The sequence below is a fragment of the Heptranchias perlo genome, chromosome 2, assembly GCF_035084215.1.
Source record: "Heptranchias perlo isolate sHepPer1 chromosome 2, sHepPer1.hap1, whole genome shotgun sequence".
Taxonomy (NCBI): domain Eukaryota; kingdom Metazoa; phylum Chordata; class Chondrichthyes; order Hexanchiformes; family Hexanchidae; genus Heptranchias; species Heptranchias perlo.
Genome location: NC_090326.1, coordinates 26,809,103 through 26,833,602, shown reverse-complemented (window position 1 = coordinate 26,833,602; position 24,500 = coordinate 26,809,103). Strand labels below are relative to the sequence as shown.

Here is a 24,500-nt window from a genome sequence, read left to right as displayed (position 1 = left end):
TAACATTAAATACCTACCGGTCAAGGACCGTGTGGTGATAACATTAAATACCTGCCGGTCAAGGACCGTGTGGTGATAACATTAAATACCTACCGGTCAAGGACCGTGTGGTGATAACATTAAACACCTGCCGGTCAAGGACCGTGTGGTAGTAACATTAAATACCTGCCGGTCAAGGACCGTGTGGTGATAACATTAAATACCTACCGGTCAAGGACCGTGTGGTGATAACATTAAATACCTGCCGGTCAAGGACCGTGTGGTAGTAACATTAAATACCTGCCGGTCAAGGACCGTGTAGTGGTAACATTAAATACCTACCGGTCAAGGACCGTGTAGTGGTAACATTAAATATCTGCCGGTCAAGGACCGTGTAGTGGTAACATTAAACACCTGCCGGTCAAGGACCGTGTGGTAGTAACATTAAATACCTGCCGGTCAAGGACCGTGTAGTGGTAACATTAAATACCTACCGGTCAAGGACCGTGTGGTAGTAACATTAAATACCTGCCGGTCAAGGACCGTGTAGTGGTAACATTAAATACCTGCCGGTCAAGGACCGTGTGGTAGTAACATTAAATACCTGCCGGTCAAGGACCGTGTGGTAGTAACATTAAATACCTACCGGTCAAGGACCGTGTGGTGATAACATTAAATACCTACCGGTCAAGGACCGTGTAGTGGTAACATTAAATACCTGCCGGTCAAAGACCATTTGGTGATAATATTAAAGAACATTGGGGGTGAAATAAATCTTGGGCAGTTGTGCAAAAATGGACGATAGCGAATCGGCCGCCCACTTTACATCCTGCCCGATTTTCTTTTCCATTGAAGTCGCCACTTCACAGATATGAGCGCAAAATCTAGACTGACACTCCAGTGCAGTACTGAGGGCGTGCTGCACTGTCAGAGGTGCCATCTTTTTGATGAGACATTAAACCGAGGCCCCGTCTGTCTGCTCAGGTGGACGTAAAAGATCCCACAGCGCTATTTCGGAGAAGAGCAGGAGATTTCTCCTGGTGTCCTGTCCAACGTTTACCCTCAACTAACATCACTAAAAACAGATTAGTTGGTCATGTACATGGTTACAGTTTGTGGGGCCTTCATTGGCTGTAAAGCATGTCCTGAGGCCGTGAAGGGCACTATAGAAATGCAAATTCTTTCTCTCTAAATTACTAATCATAAGCCTATAAATGTTGCTCTGTAAAATTCAAAGAAACCACGTTCAACAGTGTTGAGCAGTTGGAATACTTTAGAGGACTGCACTGCATATATCTTGAAAGTGTGTGCTGCGTTTGACTGGCAGGCAAGTTAGGGCAAAACAAAAGGAGCTTTTGTCTGGCTGCATGTTGGCAGGCTGTTGGATTAGAGAGCGCTACATTCTATCTTTGCTTGAGGGAGGATGTGTGCTGTAGATTATCCTTCTCATTGACATCCAGATTCAGGAGAATTCTTGGCGAATGCTGACCACTGATATGGCCAGTGTTGTGCTGATGTTTCTATTTTGCCACATCATTGGCATACTTGCCATACCCTTGGAAAGAAACACATTGAAAACAGGTGTAGGCTTTATTGCAACTGTAACTCTGTTAACAAAGATCAATCAACTTAAATGGAGCTCCAAAGGTCATTTCACAAAGCCCAGTATGGATGAAAGGAGTAATTTGGAATGAAATGTTATTGGTGCATTTCGAGCAGGAGACAGAATACCGATCAAAAAAACTTGCAATGATCCATGTGCAGAATTGACTCTGCAAGTCACACCTTTTTTTTCCCATTCATTCTCGGGATGTGGGCGTCACTGGCAAGGCCAGCATTTATTGCCCATCCCTAATTGCCCCTGAGAAGGTGGTGGTGAGTCTCCTTCTTGAACTGCTGCAGTCCGTGTGGTGAAGGTTCTCCCACAGTGCTGTTAGGTAGGGAGTTCCAGGATTTTGATCTAGTGACGATGAAGGAACGGCAATATATTTCCAAGTCAGGGTGGTGTGTGACTTGGAGGGGAACGTGTAGGTGGTGTTGTTCCCATGTGCCTGCTGCCCTTGTCCTTTAAGGTGGTAGAGGTGGTGGGTTTGGAAGGTGCTGCCAAACAAGCCTTGGCGACTTGCTGCAGTGCATCTTGTGGCTAGTACACACTGCAGCCACGGTACAACGGTGGTGAAGGGAGTGAATGTTTTGGGTGGTGGATGGGGTGCCAATCAAGCGGGCTGCTTAGGCCTGGATGGTGTCGAGCTTCTTGAGTGTTGTTGGAGCTGTACTCATCCAGGCAAGTGGAGAGTTTGTCATAGACTGCCCCTTGTTAACTGGTGGTGCTGAGATTGTTTTCTGAAACCCAACATCCTCCCCATATGAATATCATCCATTTAAAAAAAAGAATACATTCAACATTAAATAATTTGCCTTCCCGATCTATCAGTAAATGACAGTTCCTACTGGTAACTGTATTAAATAAAAACAAACTATCATTGTCCCGCTGTCGTGAACCCACAAGAATCCCAGGAGCTGAGAATGTTATGAAAAGGGCACTGTTTGGCACAAGTTTTTTTTTGTTGATAAACACACAACACAATCACACAGACATCACACCCAAACCCACCATTGTGTCAGTCGCACATGACATCATCATGATAAATAAACGTCTCAACTTTTCTGGCTCTGCTCCTCTCCCACACCAAAAAGAAAATGAACGTGTTCCTGAAAATAAGGATGGCATCTCAGCAACAGAGAAAAAGCAAACCAAAAATTCCACAATCATAATCTCAGTGAACAGCAAACTCAAAAGGTGCGTGCTTATCTCTGTTTCAACACATCATTCATCCTTGCTTGGACCTGTGCCCAAATGAGATGTGACCCAGTCCCCCACTTCCACACCCCCACTTCCCACAGTTCGAGTTCACCATGAGATCGGTTAGTTTCTACACAATTCTGAGAGTGTCTGTCCAGCTCAACACATCACACGAGACTTCACACTTTGTATAAAACACTGACAAACCCCGACTGAACAATTGTTGAAAATATATACAAAAAAGGAACCCAGATATTTCCTGCTGTTTTTTTTTTCCCTCTGACCTTGAGACAACCTGGAGTGGTTGAGATAATGTGGAAAGGAGCCATGCAGCTGCCAATCTACAGGAATATCCAACATCAGCAGCAGCGAGCCTCTGACTGTCTTCTGAACCGATTTGAGAATACTTCCCAGAAGGGGTTATTGGAGTGCTGTCCTTAAAGCGGCAGGCCAGGTTAGCAGCTAAACGTTCTGAGCATGCTCTGGACTGGCCATGAGCATGCTCTGGACTGGCCATGAGCAACTCTTACAGAAGATCATAGTGTGTGTGAAATGCTTACTCTGCGCACATCTCTCAACAAAAACATCTTTCTAGAGCCTTTCAGCAATCAAGTACGCTCCATTCCCACACCCTGGGAGCGAAGGATATCTGAATTTATCACCAGAATTTTAATTAGCACCGGTCAAGATAATATCAGGTGACAGGATTACTTGACAAAAGTATCCAATTTTTCTATATGTGAGTAGGTATTCATGGAATTGACAATAGATCAATTCCAGGCTTCAAGTGGTAACATACCACCACATCACTTTGTTTTCTAATGAGTTCATTGCTACTAACTCCAGACTTCATATACAACCTTATATGGAGCCCCGCTCCAGAGACTTGAGCACATAATCTAAGTTGACACTCCAGTGCAGTAGTGAGGAAGTGCTGCACTGTCAGCCATATTTCAGATTGATGTTAAACCGAGGCCCCGTCTGCCCTCTCAGGTGGACGTAAAAGATCTTGGGGCCACTATTTTGAAGGACAGGTGAGTTCTCCCCAAAGTTCTGGCCAATTTTTATCCCTCAACCAACATCACTAGAAACAGATTATCTGGCCAATATCACATTACCGTTTGTGGAACCTTGCTGTGCACAAATTGGCTGCCCCGTTTCCCTACATTACAACAGTGATTACATTTCAAAAGTACTTAATTGGCTGTAAAGCACTTTGAGACGTCCTGAAGTCATGAAAGGTGCAAGTTCTTTTCTTTAATATAGGAAAATTTCAACCGATTGTGCTAAACCAAGTAGTCGGCATTTATTATTCACTAAAACTTTACTCGGTAAACTGGTAAGGGTCAATAAATACAAATTCCACGTTTATTGGTCCCAAATACTCCTGCATAGTCCAGTCGGCCATCTTGTGTTTTACTGTGGTGGGGACGAGGGAAGTAATTCACCTTCCTCCAGTGTTTTGTTTGTGGACTGGTACCAACTCCCTTCTCTTCACTTTTCCTGGAGGCACTGAGCCTTACTGGTGTATGTTTCGAAGGTCACAGCAGTCCTCTTGTGTCACATCCAGCTGGCCATTCTTCACGTATGAGCTGGACAGCTTTGCGAGCTGGCTATTTGCCACACTTGGGATGTGGGTGGAGCAATGCTGAACCTAGTCCTGTTCTTGCCTGACACCCGCACATGCTCACTCACCATCAGGGCTCAATGGATAATAATCAGGAGTGGGATCCCGAGCTCAGGCACACACCAACCATTTTTATTGTCCCCACTACTGCCCTCCTTGAGATCTGATAAATCATCAACGACCGAGGATAGTAACTGGGAGCTTCCTAATCACAGTAGCACACTAGAGGGAATGTTTACAACAACAACTACTTGCATTTATATAGCGCCATTAACGAGCATTATCTGTCAAAATTTGACACCGAGCCACCTAAGGAGATATTCGGACAGGTGACCAAAACATTGGTCAAAGAGGTCTTAAGGAGGAGAGCGTCTTGAAGGAGGAGAGAGTGGTGGAGAGGTTTAGGGAGGAAATTCCAGAGCTTGGGGCCTAGACGGCTGAAGGCACAGCAGCCAATGGTGGGGTGAAGGAAATCGGTGATGCACAACAGGCCAGAATTGGAGGAGTGCAGAGATCTCGGAGGGTTGCAGGACTGGAGGAGGTTACAGTGATAGGGAGGGGCAAGGCTACCCACTGGATTATGAGGAAAGCCTGGTGCATTGTTATCTGAAGATGAGCATTTGGAATAATTCAGGATTCCGATCCCCCTGTATGAAACTAGGATAGTCTGACTCAAATGTCCAAATAAAATTGATGTGGTGTGAGTCCAGTGGAGAGAATCTTAAGGCCACCAAGAAAATTGATGCCCTGGACTAATAATCTCCTCACAACCAGCAGGGATATATGCCTCATACAAGTGGACCTACAAGTGATCACAGAAACGGGTTAAAGCAGACAGACCCCCAGATATTGCCAAAGACCCTCTAGACCACAGTGCATGCAGACCAAACCGGATAATTGGATGGACACAAAAGTATTTTTGAAAGAGGTTAAATAAAATCCACAAAGGCCACTTAACCACTGACAACAAAATTGCAAAATATGCAGGTGCACAAATGGTTGCACAGTGCTAGCAAAATGGTTGTCAGGCAGTCAGTGGCAGGTCAGGCATGACACAGCCAGATACAGAGTACAATTATTTCTACTCTGCCTCAACGAGGTGGCAGTACTGTATCGTACTAGTGCGATGTTTCAATTTACACTGTCTTGCCTCATGTTCAGTCGGAACTGTGTTGAGATTTGTCAAGCTCATTTCATGAGATGTCATCTGTGGCTCAGTTGGTAGCACTCTTACCTCTGTGTCAGAAGGTTGTGGGTTCAAGTCTCACTCCAGAAATCTGGACTGATGCTTTAGAACTGAGGAGGAGCTATCCTTTAGATGAAATGTTAAACCAGGTCCCTGTCTGCCCTCTTAGGTGGACGTAAAAGATCCCATGGTGTTATTTTGAAGAAGTGATGTGGAGATGCCGGTGATGGACTGGGGTTGACAAATGTAAGGAATCTTACAACACCAGGTTATAGACCAACTGTTTTATTTGAAAATCACAAGCTTTCGGAGGCTTTCTCCTTCGTCAGGTGAGTCACCTGACGAAGGAGAAAGCCTCTGAAAGCTTGTGATTTTCAAATAAAACAGTTGGACTATAACCTAATTTTGAAGAAGAGCAGGGGAGATCTCTTTGGTGTCCTGACCAATATTTAACCCTCAATCAACGTCACTAAAACAGATTATCTGGTCATCATCACATTGCTGTTTGTGGGATCTTGCTGTGCACAAATTGGCTGCCGCATTTCCTACAGTGACTACATTTCAAAAGTACTTCATTGGCTGTAAAGTGCTTTGGGACATCCTGAGGTCGTGAAAGGTGTTGTATAAACACAAGTCTTTCCTTTTCACACAGGACCTTCTTAGCCCGGTGACAGAAAAGATTTCCATCTACCCAGTTTGGGCAGAATCAATGCCCAGGCCACCACCTGAGGTAAAAATGGAATGTCCCAGCCAGTCCTCTAAGAATGGTTAATGGGTCAATCCAAATCTGAAATGGGGGACAGATTTCACATATTTACAAACCTGAATCATCTCAATTTACACCGATTTAAATTTCAGAATTAATTCTCAGCTCTTCCTAATGTTTTTAATCGTGTTGCAAATCTTGAAAAAGAGGTGTTCATATTATTGAGGCAGAAATGTTATACTGTTGCCATATTAAGTAATGCTAATAGTGTTAAAATCACACTGCATTATATACCTATGACTTGTTCATATCCTCCTCGTTTGCACTGCTAATCACTTTTATATGTTACTACTAGACTTGCAGCTGTCAGAAGTTTTTTATTCCTGTAGATTTTAGGGGTACTTTCTCGCTTCTCGAGCGCATGCGTGTATGTGTTTAAAAGGCCTCTCTATTCACGGTGTGGTTTTGCTTGCATGTGGCACTTTGCTTGTGTGGAAAAAAAGAACATTCCTTCCCATTACACACTGTGCCAGCAGAGTGTGGTCCGTGGAGATACTGTAATGCACAGCACCAGCTGAACATGGATTACTGGATAAATCCCAATGAGAGAATAAAACTGTAAGGACAGTGGGGTCTATGTTCAACAGTTGTTGCACCCATATTACGTGTGTAAAATGGGCACAACAATGACGAATTTAGCAGTGGGAAGGCCCTCGTTCGATTGGCGCATGCACCCATGTTACTGCTGAATTTGGCAGGGCCTTTTTTTAGGTGGTTGCCTGAAATGAGCGCAGGCCTCGTTTCAATATTGAAATAAGGCTCCTGCTCCCATTTCCGGACCCGTTCCTGAAATTGGTGAAAGGTAGTCGGAGTTTGTGTGGCCGCAAGTTCCTACTACTTTATCAGGCTGTACAGTGGCCTAAACCAGAGGGTCCTTAAAGGTCCTGCGGTAGGCCTCAGGAGAAGCCTGCAGCTAAGTTCTTTTTAACTTAACCTTAATGTGGAGCCAGAAGGAGCAGGAGCGGGAGAGTAATATAAAAACTGCAACAGGAAAAGTTACACCAGGAGAAGGGGGCAAAATGAGCTTCAAGGAAGTTTGAAACTCAACCATTTAATTTATGCATAAAGTCTACAAAAGTTTCAAGCTTGATTTAATCCCTATATTCACATGTTTGTTAAAGTCTGTAATCTTTGCGTGGTTAACTCTGTCAAACTTGAGAAAAACAGGGCTCGCTCATTGGATAAGTGGAGTCCATCAGTCTGGGCTCAATGGTAGCACTCTCACCTCTAAGTCAGAACACCACGGGTTCGAGCACCACTCCAGCGACTTGAGCACATAATCTAGGCTGACACTCCCGGTGCAGTGCTGAGGGAGTGCTGCACTGTCGGAGGTGCCGAATTTCAGACAAGGCGTTAAACCGAGGTCCCCAAAAGATCCCATGGCACGATTCGAAGAAGAGCAGGGGAGTTCTGCTGGTATCCAGAACAATATTAATCCCTCAACCAACACCACTAAAAATTATCCGGTCATTTATCTCATTGCTATTAGTGGGACCTTGCTGTGCACAGTTTGGCTACATTACAAATGTTTCCCTACATTACAACAGTGACTACATTGCGAACGTGATTCATTGGCTCTGATGAGCTGTGGTATATATGGACTAGGAAGGTCCCAGATTTGACCCCTTTTCTGTGCTGTTAGCTGATCTCAGCGTGTGAGTGCTACAGGTCCTTGTCCTCGATGCTCGGGAGAGGTAAAATCAGTCAGGGTCCCTGCTCCTGACCTCTGCTGGAAAATTCCAATGCATGAAAACAAGGATCTTCCAGCCTTGAAGAAGAACCCTTAAGACTCTCTTCGAAACCTATCTCTTCAAAAGTGTTGTCAGTTTCCCCCCCCCACCCCCAACCTTTCCATGTCATGCTTGACATTCTCTCCCCACCCCATCTGTAAAGCACTCTAAGTCGTTCTGCATGAGAGGCACTAATTAAGTACAAATTGTTGCTAAAAATGTACCAGACGCATGTACAACTTTGTTTTGGCTCCCGGTCCTCCCACTGTCAAAAATTGAAAATTCTTCTCCTTTTGTTTAAATCCCTTCATGGCCGTTCCCCTACCTACCTCTGTAAATGCTTTCACTTGTGGGGGAGTCCAAAACTAGGGGCTACAAATATAAGATAGCCAATAATAAATCTAGTAGAGAGTTCAGGAGAAATGTCTTTATCCAGAGAGTGATAATAATGTGGAACGCACTACTACATGGAGTGGTTGAGACGAATAGCATAGATGCATTTAAGGGGAAGCTAGAAAAAGTACATGAGGGAGAAAGGAATAGAAGGGTATGTTGATGGGGTTAGATGAAGTAAGGTGGTAGGAGGCCCATGTGCGGCATAAACAGTGAATGGCCTGTTTCTCTGCTGTAAAATTCTATGTGATTCTATGTAAACTTCTTTAGCATTACAACTGCCCCGCCCTCCAGAACTCTCCATTCCTCTGACTGCAGGCTCTTGTGCATCTCGACCCTTTGCCCCATCGTTGGCTGCCGTGCCTTCAGCCATGTAGGCCCCATGCTCTGGAATCACCTCTTCAAACCCCTTCGCTATCTCCTAAGTCCCTCTCCTCCTTTAAGACCCTTCTTAAAACCCACCCCTTTGACCAAGTCTCTGTGAAGCACCCTTGAATGTTTTTCTACAATAAAGGTGCAAGATAAATGCAAGTTGTTGTTGTTGTAGAAGTAACAATAGTAATAGTAGTAAAAAGAAAGAAAAAACTTGCATTTATATAGCGCCTTTCATGACCTCATGTCCCAAAGTGCTTTACAACCAATGAAGTGTAGTCACTATTGTAATGTAGGAATGGTAGTAGTAGTAGTAATAGTGGGAGTATAGTAGTAGCAGTAGTAATAGTACTTAGAATGAACGTTGCAGAGAGCGGCTGGAAGAGCAGACAGAGCAGCTGAGGATGTCTCAGAAAAGGTGATCTGAAAGCTGAGGTGTTTGTTGAATAACTGGGATTGGTTGTGTTCCCTTATCTACAGGAATTTCAATCATCAGAAAGAAAACTGGCCGATATTAAACATAAGGAAGGCTGGAGCGTGGGATGGGAGTTTAAAACGATGATATGTGGCTACAGGCACCATTATCTATAATGGAAGCCAAGGTTAATAGAGCCTTCTCGTTGATGAGTGGTGATCTCACCTCCTCTTAGCGTTCCCTTTGCTTCTTTCACTTAAGGATAAGAGGGAGCAATGTTCAACCTATGGTTGTGGATGATTACAATCTCTCTCACTTATTGAAAGGCAAGCTCGGAGCTTTTTTATTTGCACAAAGCTCAATAAATCATTCGGTCGTTCAATCTTTCATGAGCTCCTGATAGCCTCCTCAATTTTTGGAAGGTGTTTTCAGTAAGAAAAGCCTTGTTGCGCTTGCTTAAACGAATGTGATTTTTCTTTTTAACAGCAACATGCAGATGAGGAACGTTTAAGTGGCACTATTGGACAAATGGCCCATAAACCTAAGCTAATAAAGGGCCCGAAGTGGATTACTGAGCAAATGAAAGCTGGTCATTCTTGGGTTTGCAATGAATGCTGTCACTTAATATTTCAGTCAAGAAAGGGGAGGAGGGGGAATACTTAAGATCATTATAGCGGTGCAATTGAAAAAAGAATGCAGCAGAGCAATTTAGCTTCTTGACAGCATTGCACTATTTCAGAAATGGGCTTAGGTTGGCAATGATGCACATCAGCGGAGTGATGAAAATCTCATGTCAAGGTAATAATGACATCGATATTTCAGCCACGCAATGAAATTATTGCAGCAGTAAAGACCCTTTGAATGCATGTGCTTATTAACATGCACTTAAATGAACATTGGACCTGTGATTTTTTTAAGCCGGTTAAGCAACAATGGTTGTCAGGCTTGCATTTTTTCTATCCTCTCCGAGTCTCGGCTTTTGATTCATGCCTTTGGTTGCGACACGTGCAGTAGGCTTTGGTGGACCACATAAATTTCCACAGGGCTCTGTAATAAGTGCATGCATCATAGTGTAGCATAGCATGGGGTGGGGGAAATGGGCCTGTGAAGTCATAGCATTGTTGTGGAGTCAAGATAAATGACATCATTCTCTGCATTTATCACCCATGTTAATTTGACAGTGCATTAGCAAACTGAGGCTTGTGGGCATGTACTGATAGCAAGTTAATGTGCTGCCTCTCTACATTCCTTAATAAGAGGCAATAACACACAGTCACACTTTCTTCAGTAAATTGAATCATTTTTCAAACCTCGGCCTTGAAAACTGGAATCTCCTTCGGTGCATCCTGGCTGCAGATTTTGGGGGAAGTGAGAAAGCCTCAATTGCTCTCAATCGTTTGACCCAGGATTCTGGATTGCACTAATTTGGAGTCTGGGCAGTTTCACGTGAATTGCATGGTTTGTATTTGTGTCACTATCGAACCATTTTCTGTCAGAGATAAGAAATTAGCAACATCAAACAGTGTAAGTAGTATTAGAGCTTAGTATGAGGCTGTCAATTGGTTTGATTCCATATTGGACAGACGTATTAGATAAGAGGGGAGAATTTTCTGTGTGCTGCGTGTAACAAAGTCACCATCAGATTTACAATCTCATTACATACTGCGCACTGAGGAAATTCTCCCAATTGAGTGGTGGGAGGGAGTTTAACAAAACATAGACTCTTGCATATTGAGAATTGAACAATATCCCTTCTCCCATCTCTGTGAGCCTCATTGAGCTGAATTCTTCAACATCAGTCGCAGCTCCCCTAGTTACTATCACGTGCGTGGACTTTGGGTGAGGGCAAGATCCAACTCAGTTGTGATGGACCTCATGATGGAACAGTCAGCTGACTGTCCAGCTCACATATGAAGGTGCGGATTTGGTCGAGCTACCACAAGATTGCCGGTGCCTATGGTTGCATAAGTTATTGTCCCAAGGAGAGAAGTGGTTAGCAAAGAACATGAGACCTTCAGAATAGCTAATGAATGAATACAAAAGAACGTTAGAATCATTGAATTTTAGAGCATAAGAGGAGGTAATTTGGCCCATCGTGCCTATGCTGGCTCTCTGAAAGAGCAACCCATTTAGTGCCATTCCCCTGCCCCATACCTGTTGAAATTTTTCTTTATCAAATATTTATCGACTTCCCTTCTAAAAGCTATGATGGATTCTGCTTCCATCGCTATTTGTGGTAGGGACACTCCAGGGGAGACATTTAACCTTGTTTCACTTGCTTTTTGAGCATAAAACGAGTGGGAAAATCACGACCAAAATCGGGCCTGGATCTCCCACAGCTGATCTGCACCCAAAGTTTGGTGGCTACTATATTGGATTGGGTGACTTTTGGTCACCCAGACTGTCCACCTGAAACAGGTGTTGGGCTGACTGATTATGCAAATTGGGGTCCTCCGTCAATTGTAGGATCCCGACTGTAAAATTGTAGCGTAAAGGGGCCGCTGGAAAAACGACCCCAAAACTGTGAGAATTTTTACTTTTCTGTGGAGTCAGAAGGGGCAGGAGATCTCCTCCTGGCTCCACAGAAGAGCTGTGGGTCTCCTTTGGCCTGGGTTTGCCCCCTCCCCAGGACCGCCCCCTGGGGCCACTGCTGACGGAACCCGCGAGTTGCTTCCTGATGCCCGATTGGCGCCCATGGCTATGGAAATGGCTGAATTTGGCATGGGCCTCCTGCCAGCACTGACCGGCATGCCGATCGAGCACTTTCCCCCAATTTGGCACCCATTTCAGGTGCAGGCTCGATTTCTCACCCGCCATGGCCTAACTGAATAATTAAAACAAATTCTACTAAAGTCTCCCTTCATTCTTTTAGAGTTCACAATGCAAGTTGGATGCAATCAATGAATAAAGCCAGAAAATGCACAGTGTGAGCCCAGAGGTCTGGTTCGACACCATTTGGGGTGCTGCGTTCAGTCCTGGGCACCACAGCTCAGGAAGGATATATTAGCCTTGGAGGGGGTGCAGCGCAGATTCACCAGAATTATATTGGTGCTAAAAGGGTTAAATTATGAGGACAGGTTGCATTGACTAGGCTTGTATTCCCTTGAATATAGAAGATTAAGGGGTGATCTAATTGAGTTGATAGGGTAGATAGAGAGAGACTTTTTCCTCTGGTGGGGGAAATCAGAACAAGGGGGCAAAATCTTATAATTAGAGGCCGGCTGTTCAGGGGTGTTGTCAGGAAGCATTTCTTCACACAAAGGGTAGTGGAAATCTGGAACTCTCTCCCCCTTAAAGGCTGTTGAGGTTAGGTCAATTGAAAATTTCAAAACTGCGGGTGATAGATTTATGTCAGACAAGGGTATTAAGGGTTATGGAACCAAGGCGGGTAAATGGGTAATTGAATGGTGGAACAGGCTCGAGCGGCTGAATGGCCAACTTCCGTTCCTATGCTCCAGATTAGCCGGAGAGGGCTATGAAGGAGCTGTATGTGCAAGCAAAATACAGCAACCTCGAGCTTCTTCCTTGGAAGTGATAACCATCGATGAAAATGGTGCCCAAATCCTACAATGCTGATTGTAACAATCTAGTGAGATGCAGTGAATGAGAGCTTAGCTCTTCCATTTCATTTACTGTAATTGTAACGAACCCTTGAATTTATGAGCCCATTAAATTTCCTGTAAATGAATAGGCCTACTCATGATATTTCAACTTGATGTACTGTGCCCCTTTCATATTTATGCTGCAGTCAAGTCAACCAACAATGATTACTGGTCAGGGATAACTGATTATAGACTTCCATAACTCCATTCCTAATAAAGACCTATTTTTACATTATAGTGCTTTAATAATTCAGTGCAAAAAAAAACTACCGTAGCTGTAGAATTCTGTGGGAGACATTCTTTTAATTAAAGCTACACTGCTTGATCATAATGGAAATTGTAATTCTGCTGCTTAGTGTCAGCAATAATAGGACAACATTTGCTGCATTTCTTTTCTTAAGGAAAGAAAATGAGCTTAGTATTTGCACCTTATCAAGGGGAATGTTATCTGCAGAGAAGAGGTTTGCAGCCAGCAGTTCTCTCATGGCATCAATAGACAGACAGCTGCACTCCCCCTTCTGCAGCTGACCTTGTTCTCCTGGCAACTGGTATCTCAATGTCAAGCAAGGTAGGCCGACTACTGTGTCTGACACTGAACAGGGCCATCGTTGACCTCGGAATGATGAGTTTGGTAACGCTATTAAATAGTTCAAGGTGGGGCCCACGGGGAAAGGTGAGAGATGATTGACAGATTGAAAGTATGCTAGCCTCAAAGTATTTGGGGAAAAAAATGTTAATGGGAAGGAAATTTTTATCTTTAAACTGAAAACTTTTATCTTCAAACTGAAGGATTATTGTTTGTCTTAGATGCAACCAGTCAACAGGGCCCTATTTGAGGTATTGGGGGTGAAATTGGTCTTTGCTAGTAGCATGAAACGAGGTCACAGCGAATCAACAGTCCGTTTCACACCACACCTGATTTTCTTTTCGATTGGCTTGAATGGAACGACCTTCTGACAGAGGTCAGAGTGCTACCACTGAGCCACACGACCGTGGTACCAATTACTGGCCCTTACCAATTACTGGAAAAATAAATGAGAATCAAAATGCACTATATGTTGTGAAAAATGACAATGTTGTTAATGTGCAGTCTTCAATTAAGTCATCTTTCCAAACAGTACGACTGTCGCTAGTCTCATATTTCCCAAATGTTCCCTGTAGCAGCCTCTTACTTAACTGTCAGCAGAGTCAGCTAGTTGTCAATGCAAAATATCCTTTGTAATTACCCTATTAAAACCCCATATTGTGCCAAAAAATGTAAAGCTATTTTAGGATCTAATAATTGTGAGCCCTATACAGACGAACATGACACTCAGTTCCATTTGTGATTTTGATGGTTTGAATTTGAATTCAAAGTCGGACAAAAAGGTGAACCATTTCTGTGGAGTGACATTCGTACTGAGATTCTCTCTAGACAATGGGGAACCAACATGCCTTGGATACATAGACCCACTAGATTGCCATGGAAACGTTTATCTTTGACACATGGGCTACCATGGAAACTGGATGGCTCAAAAAGATTGGAGGAATAGATCACATGAAACACTCAGGAAGAATGAGTCACCTGACAGCCAGTCTCTTCCAGCCGTCAAAACCACAAATCCAGGAAATTGTTGGCGGCCCAAAGATTGTTTGCTTGATATTTCCAAAACGATATTGTGCACAGTTGGAATGGACAAAAGAAACCGCAAATTGTCCTGCATGCTAATGGTTCCTTAAAGGCAGAGGCACAAAGTTGATGGAAACAGGCCATTTCCAGTGATTGAGGAGGAGTTGAAATAGGAGGGTATCGTTATAAGACTAAATTGAAATATCTAGAACAGAAAGCAGGAGAATTATATTTTTACACAGAGGATTGTGAGGCTGTGGAATGAATTACCAGAGTTAGTGATTGAAGCAGAGACCATGTCAAGATTTGAGAATAGATTAGATAGGTGGTTGAAGGGAAAAGGAATTAAGGGATATAGGAACAAGGTAGGCACATGGGATTAGGATACTGCTTGAGTAGAAGGTAAACACCAACATGAATGGTTGAGGCAAATGACCTTTCCCATGTTGTTTATAATTTTACATGAAAAATCAAAGGGGAAAAGGGTCAATTTTTTTTCAGTTATGATTCATGGAGCAGTCAACAATAGAGAAATAGTAGGAGTGCCATTTAGAATCATAGAAAGGTTACAGCACGGAAGGAGGCCATTCGGCCCATCGAGTCCACGCCGGCTCTATGCAAGAGCAGTCCCGCAAGTCCTACTCCCCCGCCCTTTCCCCGTAGCCCTGCAAATTTTTGCCTTACAAGTACTTTTCCAGTTCCCTTTTGAAGGCCATGATTGAATCTGCCTCCACCATCCCCTCAGGCAGTGCATTCCAGATCTTAACCACTCGCTGTATAAAAAAGCTTTTCCTCATGTCACCTTTGGTTCTTTTGCCAATCGCCTTAAATCTATGTCCTCTGGTTCTTGACCCTTCGCCAATGGGAACAGTTTCTCTCTATCCATACTGTCTAGACCCTTCATGATTTTGAATACCTCGATCAAATTTCCTCACAACCACCTCTGTTCCAAGGAGGACAACCCCAGCTTCTCCAGTCTATCCATGTAACTAAAGTCCGTCATCCCTGGAATCATTCTAGTAAATCTCTTCTGCACCTCTCTAAGGCCTTCACATCTTTCCTGAAGTGCAGTGCCCAGAACTGGACACAATAGTCCAGTTGTGGCCGAACCAGTGTTTTATGAAGGTTCGTCATGACTTCCATACTTTTGTACTCCATGCCTCTAAATATAAATCCCAAGATCATGTATGCTTTTTTAACCGGTTTCTCAACCTGCCCTGCCACCTTCAACGATTTGTGCATATATACCCCCAGATCTCTCTGTTTCTGTACCCCTTTTACAGTTGTGCCCTCTAGTTGATATTGCCTCTCCTCATTCTTCCTACCGAAATGTATCACTTTGTATTTTTCTGCGTTAAATTTCATTTGCCACGTGTCCGCCCATGCCACCAGCCTGTCTATATCCTCTTGAAGTCTATCACTATTCTCCTCACTGTTTACTACCCTTCCAAGTTTTGTGTCATCTGCAAATTTTGAAATTGTGCCCTGTATACCAAGTCCAAGTCATAAATATGTATCAAGAAAAGCAGTGGTCCCTGCACCGACTCCTGGGGAACACCACTGTACACCTCCCTCCAGTCTGAAAAACAACCATTCACCACTACTCTCTGTTTCCTGTCACTTAGCCAATTCTGCATCCATGTTTCTACTGCCCCCTTTATTCCATGGGCCACAATCTTGATGATAAGCCTACCATGGGGCACTTTATCAAACGCCTTTTGAAAATCCATATACACCACATCAACTGCAATGCCCTCATCTACCCTCTCTGTTACCTCATCAAAAAACTCGATCAGGTTAGTTAAACATGATTTGCCTTTAACAAATCCGTGCTGGCTTTCCCTAATCAATGCACCCTCATCCAGGTGACTGTTAACTCTGTCCTGGATTATCGTTTCTAAAAGTTTGCCCACCACTGAGGTTAAACTGATTGGCCTATAGTTGCTGGGTTTATCCTTACACCATTTTTTGAATAAGAGTGTAACATTTACAATTCTCCAGTCCTCTGGCACCACCTCCGTATCTACGGAGGTTTGGAAGATTATGGCCAGTACCTCCGCAATTTCTACCTTTACTTCCCTCAGCAACCTAGGATGCATCCCGTCCGGACCGGGTGACTTATCTACTTTAAGTACATCTAGCCTTTCAAGTACCTCTTCTTTATCAATTTTTAGCCCATCCAGTATCTCAACTATATCTTCCTTTACTGAGACTCTGCAGCATCTTCTTCCTTGGTAAAGACAGATGCAAAGTACTCATTTAGTACCTCGGCCATCCCCTCTGCCTCCATGAGTAGATCTCCTTTATGGTCCCTAATCAGCCCCGCTCCTCCTCTTTTTACCGGTTTACTGTTTACATGCCTGTAGAAGACTTTTGGATTCCCTTTTATGTTGGCCGCCAGTCTATTCTCATACTCTCTCTTTGTCCTTCCTATTTCCTTTTTCTCTTCCCCTCTGAACTTTCCATATTCTGCCTGGTTCTCAATTGTGTTATCAACCTGACATCTGTCATAAGCCCCTTTTTTCTGTTTCATATTACTCACTTTTTCATCCAGGGAGCTCTGGCTTTAGTTGCACTACCTTTCTGCCTCGTGGGAATTTGCCTAGACAGTACCCGAACCATCTCCTCTTTAAAGGCCTCCCACTGTTGAATTACAGTTTTGGCTGCCAATCATTGATTCCAATTTACCCGGGGCAGATCTGTTCTCATCCCATTGAAATTGGCCATCCTCCAATTGAGAATTTTACTTTACAGTGGTCTGTGTCCTTTTCCATAGCTGTTCTAAATCTTATGATACTATGATCACTGCTCCCTAAATGCTCCCCCACTGACACTTGCTCCACTTGGCCCACCTCTTTCCCTAGAACCAAGTCCAGCAATGCCTCCTTCCTCACTGGGCCAGAAACGTACTGGTTAAGAAAGTTATCGTGAACACATTTCAAAAATTCCTCCCCCTCTGTGCCCCGTAATATTATTGTTATCCCAGTCTATATTAGGATAGTTGAAGTCCCCATTATCACTACTCTACAATTTCCTCTGTAATTTCCCTGCAAATTTGCTCCTCTATATCCTTCCCACTAGTTGGTGGCCTATAGAATACACCCAGTTGTGTAATGGCACCTCTTTTATTTCTTAACTCTAACCAAATAGATTCTGTCCTTGACCCCTCCAGGACATCCTCTCTCTCCAGTACTGCAATATTCTCCTTAATACTGCCACCCCGCTCCTTTCTTTCCTTCCCTATCTTTTCTGAACACCTTGTATCCAGGAATATTTAGTACTCAATCCTTTTTGGAGCCACGTCACCGTTATCACTACAACATCATGTTCCCATGTGGCTATTTGCGTCTGCAGCTCACCAACCTTGTTTACCACGCTTTGTGCATTTACACACATGCACTGCAAACCAGTCCTAGACTTTCTTGTACTCTCTCCCCCGATCCTTTGTGCCCCTTATTTCTCCTTTCCATTGCTGCATCCTGGCGCCCACCCCACTCCGTTGAGCTGCAACCTGTCCGGCCTGTACAGGTCGCACCTCCCCCAGAACTGGTTCCAAATGCCCAGGAATCTAAAGCCCTCCCTCCTGCACCATCTCTCCAGCCATGGATTCATCTGCTGTATCCTCCTATTTCTATGCTCACTAGTGCATGGCACTGGGAGTAAGCTGGAGATTACTACCTTTTGAGGTCCTGCTTCTTAATCTCTTTCCTAACTCCTTAAAATCTGCCTGCAGGACCGCATCCCTCTTTCTGCCAATGTCTTTGGTACCGATATGGACCATGATCTGTGGCTGTTCACCCTCCCCCTCCCAGAATGTTCTGTAGCCATTCAGTGACATCCTTGACCCTGGCACCAGGGAGGCAACATACCATCCTGGAATCACGTCTGCAGCCACAGAAACGCATGTCTGCTCCTCTAACTATCGAATCCCCTTTCACTATTGCTCTCCTCTCCTTTCTTCTCCCCTCCTGTACAGCTAGATTTACCATCGACAAGAGCATCTTCGATTGCAAAACCATGTAAACATATGGAGCTGTGTTTAATTCCAGGAGATACATTAAGATGGATTAGATTTCAAATTCAGATGACTCACTCCTAATGGGTATCACTTGACAGGACTGCATTTCATTCAGAGCTCACTCTTGGTTTGTACTATGTGTTAAGGGCTCTAATAAAATAATAGCAAGAATGAAAAGGACTTGCATTTATATGGCGCCTTTCACATCCTCAGGACATCCCAAAATGCTCCACAGCCAATGAAGTGCTTTTGAAGTGGGATCGCTGTTGTAATGTAGGGAAATGTGGCAGCCAATTTGTGTACAGCAAGATCCCACAAACTGCAATGAGATAAATGACCAGTTATTCGATGGTATTGACTGAGGGATAAATGCTAGGCTAGGGGAGAACTCCCTTGCTCTTCTTCGAACAGTGCCATGGGATCTTTCACTTGTACCTAGAGGGTAGATGGGACATCAGTTTATCTTAAAGAGAACACCTTCGACAGTGCAGCACTACCTCAGTACTGCAATGAAGTGTCAGCCAAGATTATGTGCTCATCTCCGAGAGTGACCTTCAGAGGCGAGAGTACTACCACTGAGTTAAGAAGTCTTTGCCTTTTAAAATAACTCACTCTTGTAACCCAGACCCCTGTAATCAGAAAATGCTACTAATACACAGCATGTCTGATTGGCCTACTGTGTATTTTCAGCTTGTCCTGTTTTTATTTCAGTTCTCCAGTGTTTGTAGATTTTTTCCTTTTACCTCTTTCTTTTTGATTGGCTTTCAATTTGAATAGAACTGCAAAATTTTTTCCCCTTAAAAAATACTGAAGGATTGAGTCTTTTTTTTAACCAGCATATTAATTTTTATAAATGCCCTTGGATAATTAGCTATTCATGGCCAGTACCTCCACAATTTCCACCCTTACTTCCCTCAGCAACCTAGGATGCATCCCATCCGGACCGGGTGACTTATCTACTTTGAGTACAGCTAGAGCAAGATAAGAGGGGGAAGATCAGGGAGTTGTGGAGAGGAGGCACATATCAGGCACTCGGGGCAGGGATTGTGCCCAGCTGGTGGATGAAATGTGGCCCTCCATCGGTGTGACATTACAAGCCTCAGGCAAGAAGGCAGTGAGTGAGATCATATCCTCCTTGAGACGCCTCCTGAATCTGGGACAGTAGGTAGCCCTGGTATCAAAGCTAAACCTCAACTTGTCTTCACCCAACATCGACACACTTTCTCAGGGGACAGTCAAGATTTGAGATCCAGAACCCTGGCTAACCCCCTCTCCCCCGCCCCTGGGAAACCTTCCCATTCTGTTCGGCTCACTACCACACCTTGTATTTACTACTTACGTAGGGACATCCCATGAATTGAGGCTTGGTAATTCTGATCTATTTCATTCATCGTTTTTATTTAAATTGGCCAACTAAACACATTTCCATTTGAGAGCTGAAAGTATTTCCAATGTAGCACAGTACGATGTAGCTTGAAATCTACTCGGTCCTTTCCCCAACAACCTTGAAGGAAAGTGGATGTATGAAATTAGTAGTCACCGATTTCGTCAGCTGTATTCTAATAGCTGGTAAATGAATGGATCCTTCCCAGAAAAAAGAAATGAATTGAGAAATGAGTACTTCCTCTCGAGGTTGCCATATTGGATCCATTCCAGGGTGGGGCGCTGGAGTTGCTTAATCCTGTTTCCTTTCAGCCAGACTCCCATTTCCCTGACAGTAGTGACACAGGGACACATATTGGTCAGTGTACATGATCCTGAAAAGCGGCACAGGCTGGTGGGCATGTGCTTAAAAACTATATAAATGCAAGTTGTTGTTGTAAAACAACAGAGCCTGGGTAAAATCATGCACTTATATACGAAGCTGCAATTGGCATTTAAAGCGACAGTGAATGTGTACCCTTGCATACAAAGCACAGCTTGCTTCAAGTCAAAACTTTACATTTCAGACTACAAACTTTATCCAATACATGGTGGGGGGCGGGGGGTTTGCTGGGAAGATTGTAGAGGCCAATGATGTAGAAAGGACTGTATGGCAAGCTCAGCGCCTCCAAGAGCGTGTGGAGAAACCAGCTCTCGAGGTCAGCTCCAGCCCTTTGGGGGCACTTGGTTCACATTGGTATCCCAGCCAATATTTACCCCTCAACCAACAGCACTAAAAAACAGATTATTTGGTCATTATCACGTTGCTGTCTGTGGGACCTTGCTGTGCTCAAATTGGCTGCCGCGTTTCCTACATTACAACTGTGACTACACTTCAAAAGTACTTCATTGGCTGTAAAGTGCTTTGGGACGTCCTGAGGTTGTGAAAGGCGCTATAGAAATGATCTTTCTTGCTTTCACCACTGCAATCAGTGTCCTGTGATTTGAATCCAGCAAGGAGTTTGACGGGATTGACTAACATCTCAAAGAGACCTTGGGAACAGGACACTGCAACTTAAATCACTGGCAATAACATGCTGGATTAATATAGAGTAGTCAAAAGAGAAAAAAACAATTGACAACATGATTACCCCATTTCCACCTCATGGTTGAAATCTTTCCACAGTTCCCAGGTCAGGAATTATTTCTCTAGCCCAATTGGTCTTGTATTGTATGAGTAATTGTTTATTAAAGGGCTGCTCACTCCACTCTATTGTGCTGCGACTGTCCCCGCACACTCACATCCTGAGTCATTGCAGGGTTGTACTTGTGTTTATTTTCTTTACATCATCCGAATCGTCCATGTGCTAGGTATCAAATTCATTTTAAAGCCAGTCTATTATGTTGTTAGTGGTGGCATCATTTACAAGTAGAAGCTGCACTGTAATGGGAAATAATGCTAAGCTACTGCCGAGACCAATTATTCGGTATCATGTTGTCAGTCAGATGAGCAGATGATCCTTCCGAGAACCGAAGCACATTTACATTGAGAGTGCTGTTGGCGCCAGATGTGCTTCTTTCCAGTCCTCCATGGTGCTAACAACTATGAAGCTGATGACCTCTGAAGTCCCCATGGCAGCAGGGACCCACGTTTCCATGCATGTTTCAGTGCCAGCTTGGTGGTAGCACTCTCGCCTCTAAGTCAGAAGGTCATGGGTTCAAGTCCCACTCCAAAGACTTGAGCACACTCTCTAGGCTGACACTCCAGTGCAGTACTGAGGAAGTGCAGCGGTGTCTGAGGTGCTGTCTTTCAGATGAGATGCTCAGGTGGACATAAAAGATCCCACGGCATTAGTTCTCCTGGTGACGTGGCCAATATTTATCCCTCACCCAATATCACTAAAACATATTATCTGGTCGTTATCACATTGCTGTTTGTGGGACCTTGCTGTGCGCAAATTGGCAGCTGCATTTCCTGCATTACAATGGTGGCTACACTTCAAAAGTACTTAATTGGCTCCAAAGTGCTTTGGGACATCCTGAGATCATTAAAGGCGCTATATAAATGCAAGTCTTTCTATTCCACTTGCTGTTGTTGCTCCCTGCTTACCTTGTAATGGTAAGGTCTTGTTTAGGAATGGCATCATCAACAAGCATTAACATGGAGCAGGCGGGTCTCCATCTGACTGCCGCTCTCCCAGAAGTAATGGCCTTTAGCATGCATTGTAGAACCTAGCCATCAAACTTAATGGATTATGTTTTTCACAGGTGCCTAAACTGGTATTTGTGCATCCACATTATAGCCCATGAACTGGGCTGGAATATACCACATGCCAATGTGTAGAGGAAAACTGGGACTTGGTTTATTTTAGTGACCCCTGATATGTGCGTGGGCAATTTGAATTTAACAAGGGCAAGGAATCTCCTTCTAAATGATGTGACTGGAAAAGGAACTAAATGTTTAGAGGGGAAAATATTTGGGACAAATTGGGAGCTGGCTTCTGGCCCTGATTCTGAATTATTAATTGAAACATCAAAATAATTCAAATTGTTTGAGTTGTCGAATGAAGTTGTAGTTGAAGGTGGGCATTTTTCACATTAATGTCCATGACTTTGATCAAATAATTTGAATATTACCTCATTAATAGTACATAATTTGCATAAAACCACCATTTTATTTCTGTCCATCAGTAAATATCTAAGCGCTATCAAATATACAGTTACTAATGTGGAGACAAATTAAGGCCCATTCATTGACCTTTTAATTTGTTATCAATAGGATGCTATAACGGGGAGGAAAGGACATGAAAAATGAACAACACATTGGTGAGTAAAATAATCTGCTAATTTATAACCAGGCCCATTGTTTTGTTATATGGAACCTCAGGATTTTCACTGGTGCTTTGGGGATTGTATGCTGCTGTTCTGCCTTTTTGTAATTAGGATCATTGCTTTGTGTTGAATGTCAAATGCCATTTTTATTAATGTGTATTGAGGATTGTATTCCATAATTCCATCCAATTTTCCATTTAAAAAAGAATGGAAATTGGTGGCTTTGGTTATAAGCAAAGCGGATTTTCAGTTTGTGGAAGAATGCAACTGAGACAATCCAACTGAAAGGAATGTACATACAGTGGAGTCTATACTGGTTTGGGGGAACCATATATAAATTACACAACTGTGAAGTGTTTCAATAATGTGGGTTCCCTTGTCATGGGACCATGTTATAACAGAAATTGGTTAGCGAGGACTACAACAAGGAGTTACTATAATCAACTGCAATGGAAACGAAGCATTTAAAATGAAGAATAAATATTCCTTCATAATTTGCTTTTGCAAAACTGTATTCTACCTGTCATTTTCAAGCAGGTAACATTTCATTATCCATTACAAACTGCTTACATATTTCATCTCCACTGACTTTCATTATTCATAATAACAGATGAAGTATAAATAAACCTAGCGGTGAGATCCAATTTGGCAAAATGTTACGTCTAGGAGTTTGACGACTTTGTGATCCAAGCTGGTGACTGATATGAATTCTATGGGCTCCATGGACTTTCCTTGAGTTATACACATACTCTATGCAGTATTTCTGGGTATGGTGCCACATGACGTGATCTGGCAGTGCCTCATTAATATGGCAGAGAACATCCCCCGGGAGTACTGCTGCTAAATCTCCCAGAATATCATTGGCATCGCCGTTGGCTGAAGCAAAGATTAACATTGCTCAGTTCCAAATTCAGCATTTACTATTAATAAGATGATGCATATAAAGACAAATGAAGTGAATAAAGGGACATGGGAAGAAAGTAGGTACAATTAATTAGGACTACTGCTCATGTGGAGGATGAACACCAACATGGATTGGTTGGGCCAAATGGCCTACTTCTGTGTTGTAATTTCTGTGTAATTCTATTGATGCTGAAACTCACAAATGCACTGACGCAGTATTGCTCAAACTTTATTTAAGGGGAAATGACCTATGGGGGGTACTTTTGGTTCAAAGTGCTGGCTCGTTTTATAGAGGAAGGAATAATATACTTACAAGGAATTTCTTTAAAGTTTCTGTGAAGAACGTCACTTTTCTTACCCATGGAGATCCTTGAGTCACCTGTCCACCGTCTCCCCCACTCCTCAATGGGCTGACTCAGCGATGTCATCGACAGGGAGAATTCTCCTGTAGTCCGGAGGCGGCTCCATCTAACACAATAGACGCTACCACCTTGGGCTAACCCAGGGGGGAGGGAGGGGCAGTCATGTTCCGCAGGCCCTGGGGAGCCAAACGATTAGCTGGGTCTTTTCTGCTTGGACCAATAAGGGTGACACTCCAGCGTCACCGAACAAGAATCACCATTACAAGTGTCCCTTTTAGGTAACCACTAATATAATAAATGAATGAGTGGTCCAAATAAAATGAATATGCTTAAAATAAAGCAACAAAAAACAATCTCACCAATTATTATGTCATTGCTGGTGTTTATAAGCCTCTCTATGCCCTGCGGTGCCACCAGTCATGGAAGGCAGGATCAGCTGGGCGTCCTGGATCTGTAGCCAATATCATTAATCTTGGGGTCCTGCAGCCTGAGTTGGCTATGAGCTTGGTCGGAAGATGCGGCCCCTGTTCTTTTAAGCAAA

General features: G+C 43.6%; 1 protein-coding gene across 24 annotated transcripts in view; it reads left to right on the top strand.

The window, feature by feature from the left end:
• LOC137335989 (ice nucleation protein-like) overlaps positions 1 to 24,500 on the top strand; it is a 489,293-nt gene that overhangs the window by 333,375 nt on the left and 131,418 nt on the right. For 23 of the 24 annotated variants that reach the window (XR_010966561.1, XR_010966565.1, XR_010966552.1 and 20 more), the window contains one exon: positions 22,642 to 22,688. The exons of the other annotated variant lie outside the window; for it this stretch is intronic. The gene's annotated coding sequence lies outside the window, so the exon portion shown is untranslated. The remainder of the gene's footprint in view (positions 1 to 22,641; positions 22,689 to 24,500) is intronic. 24 annotated transcript variants of the gene reach the window in all.